General features: G+C 41.3%; 1 protein-coding gene across 4 annotated transcripts in view; it reads right to left on the reverse strand.

Moving 5' to 3' along the window:
• LOC122561773 (semaphorin-4D-like) overlaps positions 1–11,456 on the reverse strand; it is a 217,384-nt gene extending 205,928 nt beyond the window's left edge. For 3 of the 4 annotated variants that reach the window (XM_043713910.1, XM_043713930.1, XM_043713907.1), the window contains exon 1: positions 11,283–11,455. The gene's annotated coding sequence lies outside the window, so the exon portion shown is untranslated. Of the gene's footprint in view, positions 1–11,282 lie in introns of all 4 variants that reach the window. The other variant, XM_043713948.1, reaches the window with a different exon arrangement.
• Between the last annotated feature and the right edge of the window lie 2,483 nt (positions 11,457–13,939).

Genomic DNA, 13,939 nt, shown 5'->3' on the forward strand with positions numbered 1-13,939 from the left:
AGGGGCGCTGAAGACGTCGTGCAGCTTGGCATCTTTTACCATGTCCATCAGGGCTCTGGACGTGGTGTCCAGTTTACTGTCCCCCCCGCCGGATCGTCCATCTGCATCAATGATACAGTTGAAGTCGCCGGCCAGAATGACCAGCCTGGACGTAGCCAGCAACAGTGGAAGCTGCTGCAGGACGGCCAACCGTTCACTCTTACCCACTGGGGGGTACACATTAATCAGTCTCAGGGGAGCATTTCTGTACATGACGTCGGCAGCGAGGAGGCGCCCACCCACCACCTCCTTAAAATGACGGAGTTGACTCCTTCCAGAATCTTTCTCAGCAGCACCCTCAGTTGGATGCCCTCACACAGTTCACTGACACCACCTCTTCTGCACTCCCCTTTGGTTGCAGTGACTAAGATGACTCCTCTTAGAATCCTTCTCAGCAGTTACTAAGCTCATTTGCTAGGAGCTTGGAAAGCCTCAATCTAGATTCAAATGAATACAAGCCAACAGGATAAAAATTGTCCCAAGTTCGGCAAAAATTGGCACGGTTTCTTAAAAGCCACAAAGATGGCTTTTGTGGGAAATGTTGCAGTGGTATCATAGAATGTACTTTTTGAAATTGGGGATAAAGCACATTGTCGGCAGAATGGAACGAGCTTTACCCTGCATCTATTTTGCAATACAGAAGCTTATGTTTGTTGGCAACACTAGATGCCAAGACAATAAACCATTTCACTTCTTCGTTTCCTCTTCTTTCATGAGCACAAAATTCATCCGAAAGAGAGGTCTAGATCAGGTTTTTCTCCTCAAAAGGATTAATACATGTAGCAAAGCACCAAAACAAACACTACAGAATTTCAAAATCCTAATTCCACAATAAAACTTATACAACACCTCAGGATATAGAGCATCCTAAAGGCAGTTTAGGGGAATGTTACAAAACAACAATTTGCACAGAAGGGGATTATCATTTCAGGTAGAATCTACAGTGTGGAAGCAGACTCTAGAGCCCATTGAAACTGCACTGATCCTCTGAAGATCACCCTTCAGACCCATCCCATCCCTGTAACCCTGCATTTCCCATGCCTGATTTAACCTAGCCTGCACATTCCTGGACACTATGGGAAAGCTAGCATTGGCAATCCACCAAACGCACATCTTTCGGAGATGGGAGGGAGAGATGAAACCGGAGCACCTGGAAGAAAGCCACTCAGACATGGGGAGAATGTGCAGATAACCAAAAGCTTGGCTGAAAAGTCAAATTCCAAAAGGTGCGTCATAAAGGAGAAAAAGAGAATTTGAGTTAGATATTTAGGGAGTGAATTTCAGAGCTTAGGGCTTTGACAGATAAGGCACCAATGGGTGGAATGATTAAAAGTCAGGATTCACAAGAGACCAAAGATCTTAAAATGGGTAGAACTAGAGATTATAAATATTGGAAGGGTGACACCAGGGAGGGATTTGAAAAGAGGAGAGCTTTAAAATCATCCCACAGGCAGCAGTGTCTAATTCCTTAAGTCTACAGAGGATTTAATTTAGTCAACCCTGGAATGCATTATAGTAGTCAAGTTTTAGAGGCAACAAACTAATCGACAAAAGGTTTCAGGCTGGCGGAGTGTACCACTGCTAGAAGCCCACTACTCCATGGGTCACAACGTGAAATGAAAATAATTGAGTTCATATTGACCAATTAAATACATCAGATTTAAACAAGTAGATCTATCCAATTTCTTTACAATACATTCGGGAGGAAGTTGCCCTAGGAGTCCTCAACATTGGATCCGGATCCAATGAAGTCTCAGGGCTTCAGGTTGCTCATGGGCAAGGAAACCTCTTGCTGATTATATGTACTGACTCCTTCAGCTCATCAATCAATATTCCTTCGTGTTCAGCAACACTTGGAGGAAGCATGGGAGGATGGCAAGGACACAAAATGAATGCATTCTGGGTGAACGATATGTCCACCACCAAGAGTAGCTCGGCAGCAGTCATACTGATCGAGCGGGTTGGGTCCTAAAAGGACATAACTGCTAGACTGGGTGTGCAGCAGGTGGGGAGGGAAACCAAGGGGGAAAAAACATACTTGATCGCATTCTAACCTATCTACCAGCTGCAGATGCATCTGTCCATGACAGTATTGGTAAGAGTGACCACCACACAGCCTTTGTGGAGACAAAGTCTCACCTGCACATTGAGAATAATCTCCATTGTATTGAATGACATTACCATGTGCTAAAAAGGGACAGACTTCGAATAGGTCTAGCAACTTAAGAATGGGCGTTCACGAGGTGCTGTAGGCCATCATCAGCAGCACAATCTGTAACTTCATGGCCTGGCATATCCCTCACTCAACCATTACCATCAAATCAGGGGATCAACCCTGGTTCAGTGGCCAGTGCAGAAGGACATGCCAGAAGTAGCATCAGGCACACCTCAAATATAAAAAAAAGGTATCAATCTGGTGAAGCCACCAAACAGGACGTGACAGAGAGCTAAGTAATCCCACAACCAATGGATCAGATCTAAGCTCTGCAATCCTGCCACATCCAGTCATGAATGGTGGTGGATGATTAAACAACTCACTGCAGGAGGAGGCTCCACAAATATCCCCATTGTCAATGATGAAAGAGCCCAGTATATCAGTGCAAAAGAGAATGCTGAAGTTTTCACAGCAATCTTCAGCCAGAATTGCCATGTAGCTGATCCATCTCAGCCTCTTCCAGTCATCAACCGATACCAGTCTTCAGCCAATTCCATTCACTCCATGTGATATCAAGAAATGGTTACAGACACTGGATACTGCAAAGGGTATGGGCCCAGACAATATTCTGTAATCGTACCGAAGACTTGTGCTTGAGACCATGCTGGTCCCCTCATCAAGCTGTCCCAGTACAGTTACAGTTAATGGGCGGCACGGTGGCACAGTGGTTAGCACTGTTGCCTCACAGCGCCAGAGACCCGGGTTCAATTCCCGACTCAGGCGACGGACTGTGTGGAGTTTGCACATTCTCCCAGTGTCTGCGTGGGTTTCCTCCGGGTGCTCCGGTTTCCTCCCACAGTCCAAAAGATGTGCAGGTCAGGTGAATTGGCCATGCTAAATTGCCTGCAGTGTTAGGTAAGAAGGGGTAAATGTAGGGGTATGGGTGGGTTGCGCTTCGGCAGGTCGGTGTGGACAGGTTGGGCTGAAGGGCCTGTTTCCACACAAGTAATCTAATCTAATTTCATACCAACACTGGCATCTATCCAAGTAGCAGTAAAATTGACATTTCGGGCAAAAGCCCTTCATCAGGAATACTATATTCCTGATGAAGGGCTTTTGCCCGAAATGTCGATTTTACTGCTCCTCAGATGCTGCCTGAACTGCTGTGCTTTTCCAGCACCACTCTAATCTAGACTCTGGTTTCCAGCATCTGCAGTCATTAGATAGATGCCAGATAAAAACAATAATATGGAAAACTTCCCAACTATGTGCTGTACATGAAAAGCAGGACAAATCCAACCTGGCCACTTACTGCCCCATCAGTCTATAGTCAATCATCAATAAAAGTGAAGGAAGATGTCATCAACAGTACTATCAAACAGCACTCACTTAGTGCTGAGTAACACCCTGTTCCTGACCTCATTACAACCTTGATTCAATATGAACAAAACAGCTGAATGCCAGAGAGGAGGTAAGAGTGGCAGCCCTTGACATCAAGACTGCGTACGATCAAGAGTGACATTAAGGAGTCTGGACAAAACTAAAATCAATGGGAATCTGGAGGCAAACCCTCCACCAGTTGGAGTTATACCTGACATACAGGAAGATAGTCATAGTCGTTGGTTGTCAGTCATCTCACCTCCAGAACATCTCCAGCTGCTTCATCAATGACCTTCCCTCCATCATATGATCAGAAGTGGAGATGTTTGCCAGTGATTGCACAGTATTCAGCGCCATTCACGTGTCCTCAGATACTGAAGCAGTCCAAGTGCAAATGCAACAAGATCTGGACAGTATCCAGGCTTGAGTTAACAAGTGGCAAATAACATTCATGTCACACAAATACCAGACTATGACCATCGCTAATAAGAGACAATCTAACCACCACCCCTAGACATTCAATGGTGTGGAATCCCTCATTGAATCCCACACAGTCAACATCCTGGCGGTTATCATTGACCAGAACTCAACAGGACTCAGCACATAAGCAGTGGCTGCAAAAGCAGTCATAGGGTAGGAATACTGCAACAGGTTACACACTTTCGGATTTCCCAAAGCCTGTCCACCATCTAAAAGGCATAAGTCAGGAGTGTGATGGAATACTCCCCACTTGTCTGGATGGATGCAGCTCCAACAGCACTGAAGCAGCTTGACACCATCCAGGCCAAAACAGCACACTTGATTGTCACTCTCTCCATACTTGACGCTTAGTACACACTACTACTATTATTACCTACAAGATGCATTGTAGAAATTCAAAGATCTTCAGGCAGCACCTTCTAAATCCACAACCATTTCTGTCTAGAAGGACAAGAGCAGCTGATATATATGGGAACACCACCTTCAAATGCCCTTCCAAGCCACTCACCATCCTGACTTGGAAATATTCACCGTTCCTTCACTGTTGCTGGGTCAAAATCTTAGAACTCCCTCTTTAATGGCATTGCGGGTCAACCCAAAGCAAGTGGTCTTCAGCAGTTCAAGAAAGCAGCTCACCACCACTTCTCAAGGGCAACTAGGGATGGGCAATAATTGCTGGCCAGCTAAAGCCCACATCCCAGAGAAATGAATTTTTAAAAAAATTGTCTAACAAAATAATTTGAACAAAGTTTCAATAATTGATTAACATATGGTAAGCTATTTCACAAAATATGGAGGCATGGGATTGAGGGTGATTTAGGATCAGAAATTATCTAGCTGAAAGAAGACAGTATGGGGTTGATAGGAAATGTTCAGCCTGGAGTTCAGTTACTAATGGCATAATGCAAGGATCTGTTTTAGGGCCAGTGCTGTTTGTCATTTTTATAAATGACCTGAATGAGCGCATAGAAGGATGGGTGAGTTAATGTGGATAGTGGGTTACAGAGGGATATAGATAAGCTGCAGTGCTGAGCAGGTGGCAAATGGAGTTTAATGCAGAAAAAGTGTGAGGTAATTCACTTTGGAAGGAGTAACAGGAATACAGAGTACTGGGCTAATGGTAAGATTCTTGGTAGTGTAGATGAGCAGAGAGATCTCTGTGTCCATGGACATGGATCCCAGATAGTTGCCACGCAGGTTGATAGGGCTGTTAAGAAGGTATATGGAAATGTTAGTTTTATTAGCAGAGGGATTGCGTTTTGGAGCCATGAGGTCATGCTGCAGCTGTACAAAACTCTGGTGCAGTCGCACTTGGAGTCTTGTGAACACTGCTTGTTTGGGAAACAATTCTGGGACATTCCTTCAATCACACTTTCTAAAGAACAAATAGGTTTTACTATTAAATAATGCGAAGGGTTTTAATTTTCAGAAATGGAAATGATCAGCTGGGCAGATTGTTCACAGTACATTTTCCTCCAACTCAGCTGGTTATTAGCAGGCTTTTCTCCAATTCAGCTAGATAAAACAAAGATCTTATCAAGAGGTCACAGATCAAACAATCCCAGCAGGGGTTCTCAGGTAAAACCAGTCTTAGGATTTCTAGGAAGCCTGGTTTTAAAAAACTCCAAAGTCCACAGCTAACTTTCATTGACCCCTTTTAAAAGGGACCACTACAGATGGTCACAGCAGTTGAAATAAATTATATTTGATACAATCTGTCAACTTGAATCTTGCAAGCAACTCTAAATAAAGTGTCTTTGTAGTGATGGATTGTAAATAAGCATAGTGACATCACCGACACGCAGTTTGAAGACTTTCCTAAAGTCCAAGTCAAATGCCAGACCAAGACTGCTGACAGCTTGGTTCATCATCAGGCAGTTCACAGAGATAGGAAAGAAAAGTCAGAAGCTTTGGAACAGAATTTGAGGCAGGGACCTCAGACTATTCAAAACTTAACTCAGAATCCCAAAAGCTATTCAGCTCATTCAGTCAACACCGACCCTCCAAAGAGCATCCCACCCAGAGCCACTTCTCTATTATTTCCCTATAACCTTGCATGGCTAATCCATTTCACCTTTTTTTAAAATTCAAGGGAATGTGGGCGTCACCAACTGAGCCAGCATTTATTGCCCATTCCTAAATGCAGTTAAGGGTCAACCACAACACTGTCGATCTGAAGTCACTTGCAGGTAAGGATAGCAATTTCTTTCCCTCAAGGACTTTAGTGACCCAGGTGGGTTTCTCTTGACAATCAATAATGGATTGATAATCAACATTAGACCCTTAATTCCAGATTTATTTTATTATTGAATTCAAATGCCTCTATCTACCATGGTGGGATTCCAACCAGAGTCCCCCGGAACATAGTGTGGGTCTCTGGATTAACAGTCCAGCGATAATTCCACTATTCCTGGACACTATGGGTAATTTAGCATGGCCAATCCGCCTAACCTGCCCATCTTTGGACAGTGATACAAAACTGGGGTATCAGGAGGAAACCCACACAAATATGGGGAGGATGTGTGAACTCCATGCAGTCACCCAAGGGTGGAATCAAACTCAGGTCTCTGGTGCTGTGGGCCACTCTGCCAAAGTTCCAAGATGTATCTTAAGAAGGAAACAAGATTCGAGTTAGAGAGATTCAACCAAAGATCTGCTCATCCAGAACTGGATGTCAGACAAGCAGCATGATAATTTAGCAACAGCGAATGAGTCGAGAGAGGTTGCAGTGAAGGGAAGTTAGGGGTCATCAGTTTTCACATGTAAGCTCATGCTTCTAGGAATGATAAGAAGGTAAATGAGAAAATGATGACGCATTGGAAGAGAGGCCACAGCAAATTATTCTTTGTTAAAAGAGACAAGATAGGAATGAAACCAGGTACATAGTCCTACCCATTAAACAACATAAGCACTTGCAGAGATAGTTTACAGTCACTTTCACAGGTGATGCAATTTGTGACTTTAAGAATAGTTTCAGCATTTGTACAACACTTTAATATAGGAAATCTCAAATTCAAGCAAAGGTCACATGCCTCAAAAGGAATGTACTGTACAGAGATCGTCACCTTGTACAGGTTGTTCTGTATAAATGCATGTTTCGTCAATGCAATTTGGCTATAATGCAACTGACAAGTTGTGGGCATTGTTTGGATAACAAATTTTCTACTGAACGGGTATAACAACTTTCTATGACAAACTTCTACAGTGCAATTTTCAATATCAGACTCCCATAAGCACATTTTTTTTTAAAATAGTGAGAGGTTGCAGAAGAATGCAACTGTCACGTTCTAGCAGAATGCACTGTACACACCACTGACAGATGTAAAAACTGGTCTGTAACTCCACACCATCACAACTGAAGAGACTGTAAAGAAGAAAAAATGAGATGATAAATTAAAAACAAATGAATCACTTCAAAATGTAGGTACTGAATGGTGTCAAAATGCAATGTTTTCCAGGGACTATCAGTGCCAATGATTTGGCGTGTGAAAGAAATTTTCCAGGCACCATCACCACAGTCTCCTCATGCATAGAACAAGAACAACATTCTTCTAAATCACTATGCAGTAGTCAGGCTTGACATTTTTCTCACTGTCCTGGCCAGGAGCAAGATTTGCTACTAAACAAGAAACATTCAGAACAAAAATTTAAATCACCTGACTCTATATAGCTGCACAAAAATTCTGAAACAGAATGTCGACTCTATTCATAAACATTTAATGAGTCTCCAGAAGGTTCCCACAAGGCGTGCTTTGCATTGTGGGAACCTCCCTGAATACTAAGAAGACACTAGTTTTTTAAAAACTTTACAGAAAACTGATCTGGTTCACAAACAAGTAAACTATGCTTCAGTGGTGTTTTCAAACCACATGCAAGCAGTTTATTTCAAAAAAGGTACAGATATTAGTTATTTCAAGGCAGCTATTTTGGGACTATGAAGTTACTTTCTCATTCAATGTGTACATGGCCTGATAAAGTGTGTGTGTATTTATTTGGCTCATCCAGTTCAGTTTTTGGCCAATAGTAACCTCAGATGTTGGTAGCGGGAAATTCAGTGATGGTAATGTATTGAATATCAAGGGAAGATGGTTAGATGGAGGTTCTTAATTTATACAGATTGCGCAGTGCTTGCCAGTTTATTATGAGAAAGAATTTGAGGTATTGAAGAGATTGCAAAGGACAAATTTTGCAATGGCTAGGATTAAGCACAAGTTTTAGAGAGATTACGTGAATTTTGATAATCAACAATGAAGCAGCAGCTCAAGATGCTAGTCAAGCAAAGACAAAATTTAAAAAAAAAGTGTTTAAAGGGCAGTCATTTGAACTCAAAATGCTGTTTCTCTTTCCACAGATATGGCCAGACCTGCTGAATTTCTGCTTTTATTAAAATAAGTCTTAAAATTGTTCATACTGTGAGGCTTTTGAAAAAAAAACCACAGAATTCATTTTAATTTGGTATCTGAAATCTCAGTTTACCCTCTGCCCTTGAACACGCACTAAATCCACAGTCGAGGTAGAAAACAAATAAACATCATGCAGTGTATTATACGTGACATAGCTACAGAGACAAATCAATTTTCTAACTTTGCCAATTTGTTATTTAAAAAAGTGATTTAAAATAATACTCATTCTGTATTCACATACTTCTTCCCCTTTCTCAGAGCAGGAACTTAAATGTACTAGTGCCTGGCACCACTAAACACTCTTCCAAATGATCATTCACTGGATGCAAACTGAGGGATACCTTCCCACCTAGTATCATCCACCTGCTCTCTACCATGCAACTGTTGTTCATATTCCTCCTCAATGTCACAGCTCATAACATTGCTCACCATTCATGTTGTCATAGCAAATTCCATTCAAAATAAATTGCTAAGATGACCTAGTGTGTCAAATTTCAACATTCTAAGTAAACAAAAGGTACTGTAGATGTTTCATCTATTTATACTACAATCCAATAGTGAACTAGCTCTCAGTTGAAAAAGTACAGCATGAACCTGCTACATTCCAGTTTATTCATCCAACTGACCCGCATCCAACAATTCAGTTCTTAACCAATTTTTTGCTTTGTAAATGTAAGAGCTACGGTGCTTTGCTCTTGATACTGCTCAATGATAAGTAATTAGGGCACATACAAACAGGTCACAATCACCCACTCTAAGGAACTGGCTGTTAAATTCTGAGATTTGCACTGGACATAAGCACAGCAGACAAAGGATCTGATTTTTGGGCCAACAGCCATGAAATGTATTTGGAGGCCTGCAATGTACTGCTGCCACTTCCAAAATGCAATGCAGAGGAACATTGGATTATTTACATTATGTATAACAATATCCAGTGCATACAACATTCTATCATACCAGCTTTTAGTTCAAAAATTTAAGTGAACAATACTCTTTGCAAATGATGCAGCCAATTTTGTTACTGCTATCACAAGCAAGTTGCAATGAAGAAACCTTTTCCAAGTTACATTACAGAAATATTGGAAAAATAGAAAAAAATACAGAATGTTAGTCAGCTTATATTTATTGTTATGTTTTAAGCAATTTGGTAAATTTAACATGATTTTTCACCATACAATAGGAATTGGCAGGATTACATAATTTAAGATCAGATGAAATTCATCTAAACCCAATTCAATTTGATGGAGTTGGACGGATGAGAACAAAACTAGGCTGGCAATAACAACATTCCAAGTCTGTAAAGTCTGAAGATATTCTAATACCCAAAGTAGACTTTCTAGCATTTAAAGCTGCAAAGAAGAAATGCAAAAATGATCAATCCAAGTTTATAAAAGATTTGTAACTTTAAGATGCTAATTACACCCCGGACAGGAATATTGAATGAATGATTTACTAATGAATTATTTATTTATTGCCACTTGTATTTTGCAGTGAATAAAAGCTTTCCACTGTATTTTAGTAAATACTGTAAAATACAGTGAAAAGCTTTAACAGGTGCCAGAATCTGGTACCATTTTGAATAGTTTAAAAAATTAAAAAAAAAAGCTATAACTGAAAGATAGTCTTGAACCCTGCACCAGCTCACCAATGACACTTGCACTCGATTTGTATTAATATTCACCATTTGTAAATTGCTTTGGAATGAATTACTTTTGTCATTTTATAAAACAAATCAGGGTTTTGAAGTAGGTCACCTTCCAGTCTGATTTTAACTTCCTCCCCCAACCGGGTTGCCATTACTCTTTAAGCATCCAACCAACCCCATAAAATACTGAGATCAAGAAAAGCAAAGTTTCCTGTGCCTCGGCCTTTGTTGATGTATAATTCAAGCTGACTATTCGTAGTCATGGAAGAACAATATGGATCGATTTAGAGAAAGGCACTTAGGGTCAGCCCACTGACTCGGTAACTTAGACTGCAAATACTACTGGGCAAACTAAAACACAAACAGATTTTATTCGTAGTGAAATTTAAAAATTCATGTCTTGGACTGTTCTTTGGCTTTAGTTTCAGTTAAATAAATCAAAAGGAGAAAGTGTTTCTTCCCAATCCTTGAAAAAATGAAAAGCTATGATATTGTTAACTGTAAATGCCTGTGCACAGATTGTTTTTTAAATAATAAACCCCATACGTGTTTATTAGAATCAACTATTTCTAAACATAATATCTTTAAAAGGAAAATTAATAATAAGTCTCAATTCCGAAGAATCGAAAAACCTTTCTCGTTCTTCTACCTTTCTGAAATGATTTCGATGAAAACGATGAGTAAGGATCAGGGTCACAGTGGAACCATCCTCACTCAGCTGATAAAGCCTTTCAATTCTCAGTTTATACCTGATACGCCAGACCTAGAAGCTGAACCCTGGAGTCTCAACAACACGAAGTTGATGTTTGACCAACTGTTTTGTTTATCAAAAGGACCGTGGAATGCAAAAATTATCTCCACAAAAGACACAAGCACACAAAATGTAGCATGTCCTGAAACCAAATCGGTAACTGTGCGTTTAGAGTTTGTTTTTTTTAGTGCGCGAACAAACGTGTATGATTTCAGCAAACTCCACACTGCAGAGAATCAGCGCAGTTACTCTTTGCAAAGTACTTCAAGTCGGCTGCAGACAAACCGAGACTAGCTTTCTTTACTCTGAAAGCGACACTATTTTTAAAAGGACCACCGCTTAGTTGAAGTTGTGCTGCAACCGCCGACCCCAGGGGAAAGTTTTTTTTAAAATGTTTTTTTAAAAAGCGGGCGCTGATATGTGACTTACCGGAACAGTGTACAGGAAACGTGCAGCTCTGCCTCTTGCAACAAGTCCTAGAGCCGCCTGGCAGCAGAATGGCGGCCAAGCTTGGGCCTGGGGTTTACTGCAGCTTGGTCCCGCCTGCCCGCCCCCTTGGCCTGCCTGCAGCCCCTTAACCACAGCTCCAGCCCGGCACCCTCTCCAACTCCTTTCCCCTTTCCCACAGCACCGGTAAAGTAAGCAGCTGGGAGACCTCCCACAGCTGGATTTACCACTTAACGGCTGATCTGAATCAATTTCGCATTCTTGTACAAACCTCCCCTCCACCCCCTTCACTCCTGTTAATGTTTGCTGCTTGAAGTATGAATCTACCACGCGACGGAGAATTTTATTAACCAGTAAGACCCACGAGTGAGTTATTTTCAGTTTCGTCTTTTCGTTTGTTTTTTGACCTCTGATTTTAAACATCATACTTTTTTTTATCTGCCAATGTGGAGCAAAAGATTGATGAGCATTCTCGGGAACCTCCAGCCAATATTAGATTATTGATTTAGTTTCCTATTTAGTGCATTAACAATGGCTGGAATGAGTAGTTTTCATTTCCTAATACTGAGCTCAAGTTGGACACTGCTCACATTTTGTTACATGCGAGAGTTCGCCCAATACTACACACGTGTGAATTTCTGCTTCCAGCCTTAATAAAAAAAATCTCTAGGGCGGGATTTGATTCCAGATTTCTTTCACCTTGGTCTCACAGCTACAGACAAATGACATGATAGCTGCAACCGTATACAGTAGGATTTTTGTAAATTAGGTTGCACAGCAGAATTGTAGTTATGAAATCAAGAAATAAATTTCAACTGAGCGGACAGGCCATCACCAGACTTAAAATGTTTGTGTTCATGAACGATAGATCAGAGCACTTGGACCACGTGTTAGAAACTGGCCTTGCAAAACAAAATATTGCTGTAGTTGCTTTCAAAACGTGCGTTGTTATTTTTTAACATTTTATTGCCCTTTATGTTGTGTAGAATGAAGGAATTACGTTTTAACAGTAATTTTGGAACACAGCTCGAAAGGAATTTATTTCATAAACATTGCTTCTTGAAAATAAACAATTTTAGGAAATAACATTTGGGAACAGCAGTGTGGGCCTATATTGCAATTAGATTATTTATAGAGAGAGCAAAAAAATTAAATAACAGCATAAAGAATTTGGGGAGACTACCAGTATTTCCATTTGACAAGTATTAGTATACCTAATGAAAAAGTAAAGAACAAAGAAAATTTACAGCCCAGAGACAGGCCCTTCGGCCCTCCAAGCCTGAGCCGAAGCAAATATACTGTCTAAACCTGTCGGTCAGTTCCTAAGCATCTGTATCCGTCTGCTCCCCACCTACTCATGCATTCGTTCAAACGGATCTTAAATGAATCTACCGTGCCTGCCTCTACCACCTCTGCTGGCAACGCGTTCCAAATGCCCACCACCCTCTGTGTGAAGTACTTGCCATGTGTATCCCCCTTAAACTTTTCACCTCTCACCTTGAAAGTGTAATCTCTCGTTATTGAATCTTTCACCCTGAGAAAAAGCTTGTCTCTATCCACCCTGCCTATACCCTTCATGATTTTGTAAACCTCAATCAGGTCCCCCCTCAATCTTTTTTCTAATGAAAATAAACCTAACCTACTCAACCTTTCTTCATAGCTAGCACCTTCCATACCAGGCAACATCCTCGTAAACCTTCTCTGCACCCTCTCCAAAGCGCCCATATCCTTTTGGTAATGTGGCGACCAGAACTGTACACAGTATTCTAAGTGTGAACGAACCAATGTCTTATACAATTTTAACACGACTTGCCCGCTCTTATACTCAATACCCCGTCTAATGAAGGCAAGCATACTATATGCCTTCTTGACCACTCTATCCACCTGTGCAGCAACCTTCAGGATACAATGGACCTGCACTCCCAGATCTCTCTGCCCATCAACTTTTCCGAAGGCTCTTCTTTCATTGTATAATTCACTCGAGAATTAGTCTTGACTAAATCCATCACCTCACATTTGTCTGGATTGAAAACCATCTGCCACCTTTCCGCCCAACTCTCCAGTATATCTATATCCTCCTGTATTCTCTGACAGTCCCTTATGCTTTCTGCTATTCCACCAATCTTCATGTCATCTGCAAACTTGCTGATCATACCAACATTGCCCTCTTCCGGATCATTTATGTATATTACAAACAACAGTGGCCCCAACATTGACCCCTGTGGAACAGCACTGGTCACCTTTCTCCATTTCGAGAAACTCCCTTCAACTACTACTCTCTGTCTCCTGTTGCTCAACCAGTTCTTTATCTACCTAGCTAGAACACCCTGCACACCATGTGACTTCACTTTCTCCATTAGTCTACCATGGGGAACCTTATCAAACGCCTTACTAAAGTCCATGTGTGTGACATCAACAGTCTTCCTTCCTCTATCAACTTGGTCACTTCCTCGAAGAACTCTATTAAGTTGGTAAGATCTCCCCCGCACAAAAGGTATTACTGGTTGTGGAGATACTGGAAGAAAGCATTCCTCATGAAGAGCTTATCCTCAAAACTTCGACTCTCCTGATCCTCAGATGCTGCCTGACTGGCTGTGCTTTTCCAGCCCTACACTTTTTGACTTTGTTGTAGGCAGAGT

Source organism: Chiloscyllium plagiosum, chromosome 2 (assembly GCF_004010195.1).
Source record: "Chiloscyllium plagiosum isolate BGI_BamShark_2017 chromosome 2, ASM401019v2, whole genome shotgun sequence".
NCBI classification, from domain to species: Eukaryota; Metazoa; Chordata; class Chondrichthyes; order Orectolobiformes; family Hemiscylliidae; genus Chiloscyllium; species Chiloscyllium plagiosum.